This window comes from Python bivittatus, unplaced genomic scaffold (assembly GCF_059951505.1).
Source record: "Python bivittatus isolate LINGU-HERP-01145 unplaced genomic scaffold, Pbiv_v1 ctg000980_np1212, whole genome shotgun sequence".
In the NCBI taxonomy this organism is placed as follows: domain Eukaryota; kingdom Metazoa; phylum Chordata; class Lepidosauria; order Squamata; family Pythonidae; genus Python; species Python bivittatus.
Window position 1 is genome coordinate 18,070,643 of NW_028277125.1, and position 16,721 is coordinate 18,087,363.

Genomic DNA, 16,721 nt, shown 5'->3' on the forward strand with positions numbered 1-16,721 from the left:
TCACACTTTTATATAGCTAATATAGCTGATGGCATCATCATTCTATAAGATTTCAGAGGTATGATTCTGGTTCGGATTCTGCCACATGGATAAAGGAGGTTGTGATTCAGGAGCTGGTGTGGCATGGGACTCAAAGACCTCCATTTTGTCCCCCATTGCTATCTGAGTCTGGGTATTGAAAGAAGGGAGGGAGGAAGGAAATGACTGCAGAAAGCAAGTCTTAGTATGAACTACATATAATTACATCAAGATATTTCTATCTAGTAGAAGGATAGGCTACCATCACATTTAATTCCCCCCCACACACATACAACAGAATTCTTGAAGACCTCTACAGCTACACCTAGTGTGGCAATTTCCCAGTGTACGTCCACATAAAAAGCAATGCACACACAGAGAGAAACACACACAAATTTACAGGGGAGTTTCATCAACATATACTTTTGCCTTGGTAATATAAAGGGCAACTAACTGATCTGGAAACTGATATTTTGGAGTGGTTCTAATCCTAATTTCAAAAATATTCCTAATAAACTATGATTTAGAAGGACTTAAAGCAGAATGAACTATTCTGTTTTCATTTTGTATGTGATCATACAGAATTATTTTCTGTAATGTAAGAAAATTCATATTTATTTTGCTTGGGATTCCCCCCCCCCCCCACTACAAGACATTTTGTATGCATTTCCCCTAAAATATTTTCAAACATTTTCTCTGTAACATGCATCTTAGCAAAATGTTTTAACATTTCAAAATTGGAAAAAAATAACACATAATTGGGGGGAAAAAAGTGTTATTCTATTCTGCACTAAGTCCTCCAGCATCCATGGGATGAGTATAGCACGAGACAGCATGCTAAAATAGACTAGTAAAGGGTAGATTAGAATGTATGGAGAAAAAGATAAGAAAGCTATCAAGATTGCATGGAAGGCCAGGTCTTTAGGTTTGTTTAATATTTGGGTGTATAAAAGTACTCCATTATAATGCCAAAGTCTACTCTTGTGGAACAAATCCCATTTCTAGAAAGAAAAGATAAACAAAAGTTCGGGGAACATTGTATGTTCCCAATTAAAATAACAGCCAGATGAAGAACAATAAGAGGATGAGAATGTTGACTTGTAAGTAATTTAATGGAAAGAAGAATCAATATAACGACACCGTTTTACCTAAGAATGGTTTCAAAACCAGAATATATGATGCTTATGGTTGCCCTCCTTCATTTTCTTACCAATAATTTTGTTTTATTTGAAGTTATTGTGAGAAGTGCGGTGACTCCATATGAGGTTGCTGTTGCTGCGGTTGTTTTATAAAAGAAAGAGAAAAGGCATGAGTTTCATTGCCTTAGGACTAAAATAAATTTTTAGGGGTTAGTGTAGCTTAATTCATTTCAGTTAGACCCTTTAGAAAAGGTTGGTATAATCTTCTCATGTTTGCTTGCCTTAAAAAAAAAAAAAAATTCATTGATACATATCATATTTTTTTGGGGGGGTTAAGAAACTAATGATCATATAGTGATCCCCCCCCAAAAAAACTGGGAGAAGGATCCATATCTCTCCACAATGGCCCTGTTATTATATGATGCATAATTTATGTATTATTTACATATTATTGAATTTAGCCCCAATTCTGAAACTTTTCCAGAAAATCCTACTGCAAAGTAAAAACTTGAGAAGACCTGCCAAGTATTGGCTATTATAAAATCGTCATTATTTATAAAGCTCTCTCTTTCTGGACATTTTTGAATATAGTGAGTCAGTCTTTAATGTAAGGGCAGAAAGCAATATAAAATAAAAAAAGAAACAATATATTAAACAAGCAGCAAATTCATGAAAAGAACATTCAACCAAATAATTCTTAATGGAGCAAAACAGAATAAACTGTAAAAAAAGGAAAAAGAAAAGGATAGCTCAGTCTTTAAAATTAAGTCTTTTGTCTGGAATCTAAAGATTTGCTGTGAAAGTGCTGAAAAAAAAAGCTACACCATTGAATAAGCAGCATTTTCCTTGGTAGATTCCATGGAAGCTCACCATGCAAGGACAGCTAGGGAAGCACTTTCAAACATTATTTTCATGGTTGGATGGAAGGCTATGTTTCACCTCTGCATTTGCCTACTTGTGGGAATTTCACATGAAATCTGGAATGTACTAGAAACAAAACTTTTGTACTCTATTGCTGTAAGCCCACCCACCCAGTGGTGCTAAGTAAAGGTCTACCGTATGCCCTCAAATTGATCTATCATCAAAGAACAAAATAGGGTATATATAGAAATATCATATATTTCAAAAATATATATTTCTGAACTTAAGTTCAGAAAAGTGAGTAAAGGATGCCTTTGTATGACTGGAGTATCAAGAGACTTCCAATGCTGAGAAGGCTTTCTGCTGTGTCATTTCATGTCGCTGTTCCAAAATTAGTTACTTTTTACATAAATAGAAAGTATTACTCATTCCTACCCCTGCATGCTCTAAAAATAAAAATGAATGATTTTTCTAGTATCACTTGGTCTCACTCCAGCCTTCCAAGCAATGAGCTGTCTAGCAATGTCAGAATACAGAGACACAGAAGAGAAGAGAATAATTCCTCTAACTGGAAGGTCACTATGCCTGAAGGAGGATGTTTCATTAATAGTTCCTCGTTAATAACTGAGGATTTACATATCCATTTGGACAACCCGACTCTACTTGTAAGGTTAGTTGGACCCTGATCTTGGCACTATATTCTGTATCTCTTCTGACAAGAGGTTTTCCAGGCTGCCAAGAAAATTTTGCATTGATAGGACAGCACTTTAGTTCATAGTTTCTGCTTACTAGTAACTGTGCATATATGTTCAGAATCAAGAGTGGAGTTCATTGAATGGTAGAATTGGAAGGTGTTTGGAGGTCTTTTATTCCAACCCTCTATTCAGGACAAGAATCCTCATGCCACATCAAATCTTTGCTTGAAAACTTCTAGTGAGGAATGATGAGTGAGTGGTAAACATTCTTGATTCCAGGAAGCAGAAAGTTCCACTGTTTGAGGCTGTTCCTAGCTCTCATAGTGAGGAAATTCCTCCTTATTTTGAGTTTAGATATCCCTCAGTAAAGCTCCTGCCCATTGGTTCTTGTACTACCCCTTGGTGCTGTGCAGAATAAATCCACAACTTCTTTCCTACAACTGTTCTTTAAGTATTGGAAGATGTCTATTGTGTCTCCCCTTAGGATTCCATTCCTTAGTCTTACCCAGTTCAATCTGAGGCAATAGGAACAGTTAATTAGAACCCATAGTTAGGATCCTGGGTTCTGTGGGTTTTCTGAGTAGGATATTATCTTGGGAAGTGATATACGAATGCCTATCTGGTGCCTCTTCTGCCCTAATCCTGGTTTATTCTACATCCCATGGGGATTTTTTATACTGAGGAGGAATAACTGGAATACAGCTTGGCATTCGGTTGTGTTCTATAAGCCCCAGACTTCCATACATGGTATAGGATTGTTGGGATGGAGGTGGAAAAGTGGGATCTAGAGCAAATTAATCCTTAAAATAATCAAAGCCAACGTTATAAAGAACTGTGAAATTCCACTGATCATTTGGAGGAAAGGTAGAATATTAAGCTAACAAAGGAAATAAAATATTTTAAAAGTTCATGAGCTCCTTATAGATAGATTTATAACATGAATAAAGGTGATGAACATAAACTGGGCAAATATCCCAAATGGAATAGAGCAGCCCACTCAATCTTATTGTTCTGGACATTTGCATAAAAAATTAATGTAAACAGTGGAAGATACATTAATAATGTACTCTTGCATTTAAGGTAAGGGTACATCCTTATTGAGCAGGCTAAAGAATCTGTTTGCTAGAAGCTTCTAAAGCAATTTTAGCATTAACTTCCAATAATTCCCATTAGCTGTTGGTTCTTTACTACCCAAACTATAAATATAGAACTGCCACATTCATAGTTGATGGGATTAATGAGTTATAATATAAGCTTCATATGGAGCCCCTAAGTCATCAGTGTTCATGCCATTTCTAAGAATTTTTCATCTCTCCTAAATTTCAAAGCTGAGAAATTGGGTGCATTACTCCAGGAGAAGTTTTCCAATCGTTTCTCAAGAACAGGAGTCCCCCTTAGTGGTAACAATGACAGTGCTACTGAAAAAGCCCAGTAGGAGTGCTGTCCTCATAAGATCTTCTCTTGGGATTAACTGAAGGATGGGAAGCCAGGGAGGTTGTGATCACTGGAGAGGTGATAGTGCAAGGCAAGATAATCACACACACCCTTAGCCGTGTTGCAACTAAATAAGTGCAGGGATATTGTACTCCGTTCCTGGGAATTTCTCTGGAAACCTTTTCTTCTTTAAAATAGTTTCTAAATCAAATTCTCCTTTATCAAATGGAATGAGAGCTGGTAGGAAAAAAAATTCAGGAAAGTTACTCAACCCAGTACTATAGAATCCTATCAGCTGAAAAATCCTTCAGTCTTTGATTCCTGCACTATTTTCTGCTGTTGGTTGATATCTACCCTTGATGGGATGGTCTGCCCCAGACTTTTAGAGTTGATTGTTAGTTCAGGTATCACTTGGCTTGCTAATATTCTGCATATCTGCCAAAATCTTCTAGTCTGCCTTTCTTTCTTATGGGCCAAACTCCTGTGGCCTATGATTTAGCTTGCACCAAGATAATTTTTCTTCTACATATTTAAGCTGCAAGTTTTCACAGGTTGATGATCCAGTTTTTTCAAAAGCATCATTTCCTGCCTGGGTTTGAAAAATCAGCATGCATCTCCTTTAACAGGCTGAAGCAAGTTGACTATATGTGTAATAATCCTCAGGAAGTAAAACTGGCCTGTTTTATTAATGGGAGTCACTGGACTTCAGACAGATTGGCCAACTCGTGTTAACCACCAAACTACATTTAATGAAAAGATGGAGTTACTGGGATGAATTGCTTGAAAACTAATCTTTCAGATAGCTGATCCAATGACAGTTTACGTGTTCCACATATGTCATATTATATTTGCCCTTGACTCTGACAATTTGCAAAAAGATCAACTTACGTTATTTGTTATTCATTTAAGAAAAGCAAATCAAGTATGTTTGAACTATGAGTTTCTGCAGAGCATCATATAGGAAATAAGTCCTTAAAATCCATCATATACATACATACACACACACATACATACACACACATACATACACACACACATACATACACATAAACACACACACATACATACACACACGCATACATACACACACATACATGCACATAAACACACACACATACACACACACACATACACACACACACACACATACACACACATACATATACATAAACACACACACATACATACACACACATAAACACACACACACATAAACACACATACATACATACATATATACACACACATAAATACACACAAACACACACATACATGTACAATAAGTCTTTAAAAACTATCTATATCTATATCTAGGACTATGCACATGCACACACACACACACACACACACAAGCACACATACATTCTGGCCATTCAGTGTGATTAACCAATTTCAACTAACCGAATTTCCAAATTAGCTGCCAACGACAATCTGACAGATTTAGTTTAGTTCTGCCAGACATTATGCCTGGTTTTTTTATTAAAATCATAATCAGAGCAATTTACAATAACAAAAAATAAGGATTGTGGTAGTGAGAGACAGTGGTACAAAGACTTCTGTGGAAATGTCATAAAACATTAGGTTGATTAAAAATCAGAGTTAAAAATTCTTTAGCAGCTGCCAAAATAGGCCAAAAGATGGGAAGGGACTTCCACGAGAAGAAAGGTCCATGATCATGTCACCCTAAGTTGAAAAAGACTTAGGTCTTCTCATCGTGACTCAAGTGACAGCATGTAGAATACCCAAGTCAGTTTAAACAAGTGGATTCATAAAGAAACAGTAACTTTTTTTGTACTAAATGCATATTCATCAGAGAAGGCGTACCAACTAAAACCAGCAATGGCAGCAGTAAACTCACTCTTATATGAGCACTAACTTTATGTTATTAGGAACATGTTGATGTAAACTTCATGGAATTTTGGAATATTTATTTCCTACGTTCATGTACTACTGTAATCCAGTAGTGCTTTGCTGTTAACCTGTCGCTTGTTTTCCCCTTTTTTAATTATTAGACATCATTTAAATGCAAACAAATCAGATTCACAGTCTGATCCTGGGCCTATTTTCCCCAAAGTTTTGCAGCATCCAGAGCATGTAGCTTTATCTAGACTTGGATTGCAGTAACCGTTTTTTCTTGCAGAATGTGAATCAAATACTATACCCTTTTTAAAAATAAACTAGGAATATATATTGAGTCAGAATCATTTAAAAAAAAAAAAAAAGACATACAGCCCAGGGTCAAATTAAATGGAAGATTATTCTCTGATGCTGGCCAATATAATGAAGTAATAACCATTTTCTATTTTATTGCAGATGGCATAAGTTGCTTTTTTTAGTACAGAGACACAAAACAGATGCAGTTCCTATTTTAATCACCCTTTTTGGCTTTGAAAGAACCAAAACATTTCTAATCGAGATTGATTTATAAATCTATATCTCTATGTATTGTAGCCTAGGGTGAAAGTTTCACTTCCAAGTTTCAATATATTGCATTTCCCCAGTCCCAACCAGGTGGTTAACCCATGCAGATAGGGCTGTAAATGGGAAATCTGGCAAAGGGGTTTTGATATCTCAGCATTTTCTTTAGATATAAAGCAGCCACTATATATATTCAGGAATGCAGACTCTAGCTCTTATTTATAAAGAATATGCCCATCAACCCTGCATTTGTATTTTAATACAACTACTACCACTAATAATATCATCAACTATTTGTGAAACTCCTTATTACAGTTTTCTGGTTTAGAAGAGGACTAAAACATACGTGTACACCCAGACCTTTAAAGTTTTACTGTTTTCATATTAAGTGTTTATTGTTTTAGACATTACTATTTATATTTCTTGTTCTAAATTTTGGCTTATTACATTTTTTAGAGATATTAAAGGAATGGCTACCATACAGGTTTTCCAAATACATGAAAGGCTGCATATAAATTCAGGACAAAGGACAGCCAGATTAAAGCACTGAAGTTCCATTAATCTAAACCACAGGTTGAAGTGGGTGCTTAAATACTGCTCACTGAAACTAATAGGATCCAAGAGGCTTAACTTCCACTGGATTGGGTGGCCAAAGTTTGTGCTTATATAGGAACCATATATAGCCCATGTTCTGAGGTCTTAGTACCCTCCTAATCAGGATTGGTTCATGACTGATTAATGTAAGATTATTCTCAGTTTGTTTATTCATTCCATTTGTGTGTGTGTACATACACACATACACACGCATACATTTACATACACAGATCTTTTTAGCTTGTTTCGTTGCCTTCCGTAGTAATTGTTGAAAATGAGACATACTGTAAAAAACAGCAACAAGTATATTAGGATCTTTATATATGCTCTATTTAAGGACAAACAATGACATTCTTTTGCAAATGTTCATTAATTGTTTACTGCATATTTTGGGAAAGACAACGGTTCTTTAAAATTGTGTTAACACAATTTGTTAGGAGTTATTTAAAATATTTATATGAAAAAGTAAGAATTCACTTCTGAATTAGGTTAATATAATCTACATTAGGGATGTAGATGTTTAAAAAAACCTATTGAGAAAGTGATAGATGTTAATTTAGACAGTTTTAAAAGGGAACTGGACATGAAAGATTGGGCTATTGGTTTATTTGAATCTTACCATCCTGCTTTGGGATTGCTTTTGATAAAGCAAACAATTTCATTGTTCATTTTAATTTTTCTATTTAAAATAAAAGCAAATAACTCTTGAATCAACGTGAGTCAGCTCCTGAGGAACTCAGGTTAAACAGGGCTATTTTTACCATACTTCTCTTCCTCTGTGATCATCTGCTATTCTTACGTTCTTAAAAATATTGAAGCTACATTGGTTTGTGGTTCATGCTTATGTTAGTATCTGTGCATATTGTTGATGTGCCAGTTCTAAATCAGGGACTGTAACCAAAACTTGAGAAAGAAGGCCAGCAGATATCTGACACTTCTTTCTGACTTGATCTTAGAAAAGGATGGCTTCCTTTTATAAGCTGGTCCCTTGATCCTGTGGAATGATGGATGGGAACCAAAAGAACTCCTGGTGATTGCACTTAGGTGCCAACCTCTAATGGGAATTTTTATGAAGGTCCTCTCAATCCTGGAGTTAGCTCTATTCTTGTCATTTTATTATAATGCATACTAATATTTATATATAGGTATAGAGTCACAGGGTTTCCCAGAGCTACCTAGATATTAGGGTCTGTAAAGAGTCTCTTTCTTACATCACACTATTGGTGCTATTCTGTGCATTAAGTTCAGAAGTCAGAGGCTTTCTCAGTTGTGGCACATCTTCTCCTTGGACTGGGCTGGGGCTGACATTGGTTACAGTTCAGCTGCGTCTTAATGACAGTAGCTTGAGCTTAATTCACCTCCCATTTATACTGAAAAGTTGGAGCTGCTCCTTGTGTTTTGTTTTCTGTTTTTTTCCATTTTCCTCTTATTTATTATTGTAGTAGTTTGCAATCTACTGTAAGATGCACTGGTATAAGCATATTTTCAATAGCTTTTATATGAATGACTGGATGAATGAATGTGAAACTATAGTAGAATATAACATTCCAAGATTAACTGCATATCAAACAATATTAGGTTAGTAGATGCCACATCTATGTTTCCTCATAATGATGATGATAATGATGCCTACTTGCATCAGCTTCAGCACCTGGACACTTTGGACAGCTCCTTTGGCTTCAGCACCTTTCCAGAGCCCCCAGTGCTGTTTGTTTCCTTGGCATTTGACCCAAGAGCTAAATTTTCATCAAGATTCCCAATGTAGAAAATTGTATAACTATGATTTGTTCCCCTAAGGCTTTACATGAGGCCTTCAGGCTATAGCAAGGTTGCAACTGTGCTGCAGAAGCAAAAAAAAATAAAATAATAAATCATGGGGAGCAATTGTTATATGCCAAAGGTTTTGCTTATACTTAGAGCAGTGTTTCTCAATCCTGACAACTTTAAGATGTGTGGACTTCACCTCCCAGAATTCCCCAGCCAGCCAAGTCAACATGTCTTAAAGTTGCAGAGGTTGAGACACTAGCTCAGAGTCTCCATCTTAAACATAAACTTTGTTTAGCATCATTTAAGAGAACAGAAATGCTTTCTCCCTTTGACCTCTTTCTACCCCCATGCATCACATCATCTTTAAATTTTATAGGAAATAATTTTCTACCAGAAGCTGATATCTAACTGCAGACAATAGTAAATGTAGAAAGAGGGTATCAGATCCAGCAGTAATGCTGGAGAAGAAACTGTAGTCAATGTGCCAATAGGGGAAATGGTCACTCTACTATTGATTTGGATAACCTGCTTATAAAGCAAGCTTTCCAGGCCTTGTACTCACCAGGAGTGTTGGAAGTACAACTCCCAAGATTCTCATTGGCCATGCTAGTTGGAAAATTCAGGAAACTGTAGTCCTGGCACATTTGGAAGTCTCCAGGTTAAGGAAGGTTGTTATTGAGTACATGGCATAAACATTTTTTATTTCAGAAAAGCAGAAACATGCTGCATCATTATTGACATTTCTACATAATTTTTAGTGAATATAATTACATTTCTTTTGTAGAAGATTTTGACAATAGTGATTATCCAAAATGACTGTGAAATCTGTCTAGTTACATGGGACTTGCTAAACTGGTGGAAGCAAGCAGATTGTAAGAAGTTGCATGATCTGATTTAAAAAGCAAAACAAAAGACAAAAGTAGATTATATTACCTGCTTCACTAACTGCATCATCTTGATGGAAAGTGCAGTGCAGGACTCTAAAGGGGATGGACACCTTTGAAAAGGAAAAGATAAAGGAAGCTGCTTTTTCAGTTTCAATGAGTTAGAGTATTCTATGTCAGGTAGATGGGAATCTGGAAACCATGTAACTAAAAACATTGGAATATACAGTATTTTCTTTTTTTTTTTTAGTATTTTTTTTATTTTTTACAACAAACAAACAAACAATAACATAAAAAGCATAAAAAACCATCTTCCATTTTAAACCGTGTGTCAGCCAGTTACCAGTCATTTGTGCCATCCTTTCATAATCTTCACTCATCATTTATATAAAGTCTCATGTCATCTATCCAACACATATTTATATATTTATCAGTTATCAATTATTATTCATTTGTTACTAGTCTATGACACCAGCTTTCATAATAAGATTTATATCATTTTTGTCCATTGATTATATATATATATATATATATATATATATATATATATAATAATTTATATCAGTTTGTCAAGTTTCTGTTATATAATTTGCCGATCTATTACATTACTATATCTTTTCATCCAACCATTGATAAAACAAATCCCATATCATATAGAATTGTTTGTCTTCTTGCTCTCTAATTTCAAATGTTAATTTACTCATCTCTGCACATTCCATAATTTTCTTAATGACTTCCTCCTGCATAGGTACTTTTTCATTTTTCCAATTTTTAGCAAATACAATTCTAGCCGCTGTCAAAACATTTACAATCAAATATTTCAGTTCTTTACTATATGTTTCAGGTATAATTCCTAATAGGAATGTCTCTGGTTTAAAGTCTATATGTTGTTTTGTCATTTTTTCCAACCATGTGTGGATTTTAATCCAATATCTTTTAGCTTCTGGGCATGTCCACCACATATGGTAGTATGTGCCGGGCTTCTGATGACACTTCCAGCATTTATCAGTCTTGTTCTTGTACATTCTCGCAATCCTTGCTGGAGGTAAATGCCACCTGTAAAACATCTTATACAAGTTTTCTTTATATGCAGTTGACATTGTCATTTTATAGTTTTGAGACCATAGTTTTTGCCACTTCTGGAATATACAGTATTTTCATTGCTGTACGAGTTAACACAGATTTAGACAAGAAGATGGAGAAGGGAGTGGGGAAGCAACTTGGTTTTGTTTTGAGATGAGCTGAGTTGAGTTGAGCTGAGTTAAAACTAATGCTGCTGGCAGTGTATTTTCTTTTTTTAAAAAATCACAATTTTCCTATCTTTTCCTATTACATTTCCTGTTTTCTACTGTTTTTTTTTTTGTTTATTTTTCTTCTAGTTTAGGGTTTCCATCCATTCTAAGGGTATTTTCAGCCAATGAGATAAACAAATGATATAACGGTACAACACGGCTTTTGTTTTCTTATGTTTTACTGTTTGTTCAGGTCTTTGATGGCAAATGAATCATGTTTCTTGGACTGCTCACATCTTTCCTGAATTGGTCATGTAGGGAATCATAAGCAATCATGTATCCCATAAATGCTGTGATCCAGGATCGACCTAGGAAAGATAAACACAATTCTCAGATGAAAATGAGAAGCTGTAGAAGGTTTTTATGAAGTCTTTCAATACTCAGTGGAAACAACTTAGCAAGAAAGAAGCTAGTGCTGCAAAATCAAATTGTTCATTCTTATTTCATCATTATCACAGCAAGTCCAGCTGAATAGAAGTTGCTGCTGGAAATTCCCTGAATGATGTGGGAGTTCTGGTATTTATTTGGTCACAAGTTGGTCACATTTTGTGCGGGAGAGATCTTTCAACTTTTTATTGTATGAACTTCTCTCCGATGGCTTCCAGCTTCTTGGTTTTCATGTTTATCCATTACCATGCAAGCAAAGACCTCATAAAGGAACCCCTCCCATCTTCCTTATTCAAATCAGGAAATGCAGGCAGCTAGGGAACCTGGAGAGAAATATATGGTGGGGAAAAAAAAACATAAAAACAAACCAGGAGCAATCCATTCACCATCTTGGAACAATAAATGATCAGAAGGAACCACAAATATGATTTAAAAGAAAAATGTTCAAGCACACTGCCTGCTGGGTAGACCTAATCCAGAAGCATCTGGGTTTGTTGAAATTTTGTCTCTTTTACAGTTTCCATATTTCAAGAAACAGTGGATTTGGTAAGCAGCACACTCAAGAGCATTGGACACATATAATCAGTGCTACGAACAAGGCTTGTGGCAAATTATGAGTAAACATTGACTCATTACCACAGCTGGAACCTGTCAGCTTCAAATCCTAACATTGGTATTGCAGATGTTTAAATAGAAGATCATTTATATGGCATCTTCCTTATCACATTATTTCATTAACCTCAAGCCACAGCAGTAAATATATATTCTCCTTACTGGAGAAAATTAAAACAAACAGAAACAGAATCCCAGTGAAGAAAAACAAGTTTCCAAAATGGTGGGCTAGCATTTAATTCCTTGCTTCACATCGGTTCCTAGAATACAGGACAATATTTATTCATTCTTTTAATGCTTCCTGGAAAGTGAAATTGCTTAGCTAATTAGTTGAAGTATCCTTAAAATATGACAGAGATTAGGGATGACATGAGAATCTCTGAAATCCAGAGAGGAAATAATTTTATTAGTTTGTATTTCATTTATAACACATTGATATATCTCTGATGAACATTCAAAGTAGCTGTTACTGGCTGAGGTGGCCTAAGTTTGGATTTTGAAGAAGCTAGAACAATTACAATTAGCAAAGCGTTATTGATTAATACTGTGTACAATCAGCTATGTTAGATGGAAGCAGCAGGAGAAGTCAGTCATGGCAAATCTACCCACAGTGGGCTGTCTTTTGGGGGGCAATTTTTATAGCCCTTCACCATCTCCCCACCCCCATCCCCCACCTTAGGTGCTTAGATTGCTTTTGGGAATCAAGAAATAGCTGCATAGTTTTCCCATCAGCAAAGGAAAGTTACATATTAGCAAGGATTAGATACATTGTTAAGTGTCTAGCAAGGATTGGGCACCTAGTTAAGGCAAAAGCAGAAAATAATTAGCTGAGGTCAAAATGAGTTTGTAATTTCATGGCTCATACAAAGCAAAGAGACAGTGCACTTTGAGGAAAGTAGAGACAGTAAATTTCAAACTCTTCCATAAATGCACAGCAAGAAAAATAAGCATTAGGGTAACTGAAGTTTATGCAATCATGATTTTCTTTAATTGCAGAGGTAACTGCAGCTCTTTTGTACAGTCCTTTGCACTACAAAAATTCCACCAATAAATGCATTTTGGTAGACAGTGAGTAGTGGGTTTTTTGCATTTTTTTTTTTGTTAACTTTTTGCAACCTTTTATATTCAGGTGACGTCTCTTTTTCTCTGTGAAGGAAAAGATAATAAAGTGAGAATTAAGCATTTAACTTTTTTTTAAAAAGTTACATAATCCTTATTTTTGTAAACTGAAATGCCATTTCAGTAAAGGTTATGGGAGATACAGTTCATTGCAAGGCCATGGCTCAAAATCTATTTCTGGAAAGAAAGAAAAAACAGTTTATAGCCAACATGAATGAAGGAATACTGTGATGTATACAACCCATTTGAGAGACATTAGTTCAATAGTCCTTATGTACACTAGCTTATAGTTCAATAAAGCAACAGGTTATCGAACCAGTTCCTTTGTCTTCTTCCAATATAGCTCTTAAATTCTTATGAATCACTCAAATATTATAAAGTGTTATATGATATCAGTGAGTGCATATTCATGTTCTGTTTTAACTTGATCCATAAGACTTGGTCTCCCTACTCTAGCTAAAATGGCATTGATAGTCATGAAAGCAATTAAGCACTTAAGTGTATTGGAGTGGCTTGGTTTCTGATTCTTTATATGTTGCTTCCCAAAGAAAGATTAGCTGTGGCACCCGTCACCCTCACTGTTCTCTGTTCAGGTGATGGAGAAGAGGCCACTGCATAATGAAGCCTTAGCTCCAATTAAGCCTTAGCCCCCTTGCTCCATTAACCCAATGGATGCCAGGCAGAACTGGAGGAAGTAGGTGTGGTTTCCGTATTATTAATTTGATTGTGTGATGCCAGATTAGAATTGAGGAAGTCTTGTGACTGAAGGAGTTAATCTAGTGTTTAGTGAACCTAACATGATAGCCAGTACTTTGCAATGTTTGCACAAAGGAAGTGGGTATTCATAAAGAATGATCATGCCTATTTCTGAGCATGGTGGAGCCAATTGTGGAGAATTAAAGCAAAAGTATAAGGGCTTAATTTATAGGACTTTTATATAAAATAAACTAGCCATTAAGCTAAGTCAGCTGGCTAGTGAGTTCATAAAACATGGTTACACTATCTCTCAGGAGGTAGAGTAAATGAAATAACTAAGGATGCCACTGAAACCCAATACTTACTTATTTATTTATTTAATTTCTCCCCCACCCATCTCCCCCAATGGGGGACTCTGGGCGACTCACACAAAACATTAAAACCATAAATACATATAAATACATAAAATATCAAAAATTTTAAAAAAAACATTACTAAAAAAGAGGAAAAGGAGAGACCAAGAAGATGAAGAATCTGGGGCTGAAGACAGCAGGCCTCTATGGAGCTAGCCATCCCCACACTTGAAGCATTCCCTCCCCACCCCAGGCCAAGTGACAGAACCAGGTCTTCAAAGCCCTTCAGAAGGCCAGGAATGAGGGGGCCAATCACACCTCTGAGGGCAGAATGTTCCGAAGAGTGGGGGCTACTGCAGAGAAGGCCCGCCTTCTGGATCCCGCTCATCGGAGTTCTTTTACTGAGGGGGTCTGAAGCATGGCCTCTCTGTGTGATCAGGTGGGACGGGTTGAAGTCATCGGGGAGAGGCGGTCCCTTAGGTAACCTGGTCCCATGCCATGTAGGGCTTTAAAGGTCATAACCAACAACTTGAATTGGACCCAGAAGCAAACTGGTACCCAATGCAGCTCACGGAGCAACGATGTTACATAGGCCCTTTTTGGAGCTCCAAAAATAGATACTGAGAGATCAAGGAGAGCAGGGATGGTCGCACTTCCACCATCCCACTCCCACCAGAGATCATCCATAAGTGCAACCAATGGCATTTCCATTCCATAACCGGGCCTGAAACCTGACTGGAAGGGTCCAGATAATCCGTTTCCTCCAGAACCCTTTGGAGCTATTATACCACCACTTTCTCAACCACCTTCCCCAAAAAGGGGAGGTGGGAGACTGGACGAAAATTGTCCAGTACAGTGGGATCCAGGGAGGGTTTCTTGAGGAAGATGTGCACCAATGCCTCCTTAAAGGCAGCTGGAAACACTCCCTCCTGCAAGGATGTATTAACCATTGCCTGGATCCAACTACATGTTACCTCCCGAGCTGCTTTCACCAGCCAGGAGTGGCATGGGTCAAGATGGCAAGTGGTGGCCTTCATAGTCCCTAGGATCCTGTCCACTTCCTCAGGATCAACAGGATTAAACTGTTCCCAGATAACTGGGTAAGGAAGTCCCCCAGTATCTCCCCCAACCCTGCCCCACGCTCGGAGTCTAACTTGGAATGAATCTGAGCGACTTTGTCCTGCAGATGCTCTGAAAATTCCTCTGGATGGCCCTGCAAATGAACCCCAACATTCCCCTTGCCAAGGAAGGACCTAGTGATCCTGAACAGGGCCACCGGGTGGCATTCTGCAGATGTGATAAGGGCGGAGAAGTATTGGTGTTTTGCTGCTCTTATTGCCTCAATGTAGGCCTTGATAGAGGCTTTAACCTGTGTTCGGTTGGATTCGGTCTTTGTCTAAGTACATATCATTATATACTAAGACACTCTTTGGGACAATTAATGGTGGGGTGATCCCTGTGATTTGAGAAAAGAAGCTTTTTATAGTATTACAATTCTGTAAGGTGGGGTGAAGCAAAGATTTGGTGGCATACAAATGATAGTGTGTGTGTGTGTGTGTGTGTGACAGAGAGAGAGAGAGAGAGAGAGATGAGACCAGAACTGTCCGTTACTGAATCTAATCCTCCCCTTCAATCATTTCCCAATCATGGTACATTAATCTAACCGATGAAATATGTGTTAAGGTCCTTTTTCTCTTTGTGTGTGGGAGTGTCTGTGATGGCACCATCCTCCAGAACATAACAGGGTGATGAAGATAAACAGATTGATAAGAGGCCTAGAATTATAATAATGCAAGCTAAATGAAAATCAGTTCTCGCCCCACCCCATTCTACTTTGCGACTTGGTTCTTGTTTAAGTACATTGTTATTAAACATGATAAGTACAGCAGGTTTAAAGAACTATGCTTCCCCCAGATAATGCTGAATTGTAACTCCCAGCAACTCCTTTCAGTATGGTCAATGATGGAATGTGGAAGTTCTACCTTAATACCATCTACAGGTTCTGCACTATTGAATTATAGCAAGAACTGAAATGGAAGTGTGGGAAGGAAGTCAAGTCCTCCTGCCATACACTTTTCCCATCATAATTAGGGGAAAAATTTAAAAATTACAATTAGAATGGGCTCAACAGAAAAATTAAAAGGCAGTGGGAAACACCAATCCAATCGGGTGAATATTCCTTCTGGGCTGAGCTTAGCTGGAGGTCCCCTTGATTAAATAAGAAAACATCCTTTCTCTGAAAGAGATTATTGTTTCAATCAGCAATGCTGAGCATGTGGAAACCACAACTCAGTAGGGTGTGTGACTACAGAGTGCTTGTTCTCGGAATGCTGGATAAGTGCACTTTCTCAGAATTCCTAAAGGGTGTGCTTCTGTGCACTTTCGAGGAACAAAAGCAAGTTTTCTCTATATCACTGTTACTCAACCTTGGCAACTTTAGGACATGTGGACT

At 37.0% G+C, this 16,721-nt stretch overlaps 1 long non-coding RNA gene across 1 annotated transcript in view; it reads left to right on the top strand.

Annotated features, from left to right (window-relative positions):
• The first annotated feature begins 2,543 nt into the window (after window positions 1-2,543).
• LOC148213551 (uncharacterized) overlaps window positions 2,544-16,721 on the top strand; it is an 88,907-nt gene continuing 74,729 nt past the window's right edge. The window contains exon 1 of the long non-coding RNA XR_015794408.1: window positions 2,544-2,688. This is a non-coding gene — a long non-coding RNA (uncharacterized LOC148213551). The remainder of the gene's footprint in view (window positions 2,689-16,721) is intronic.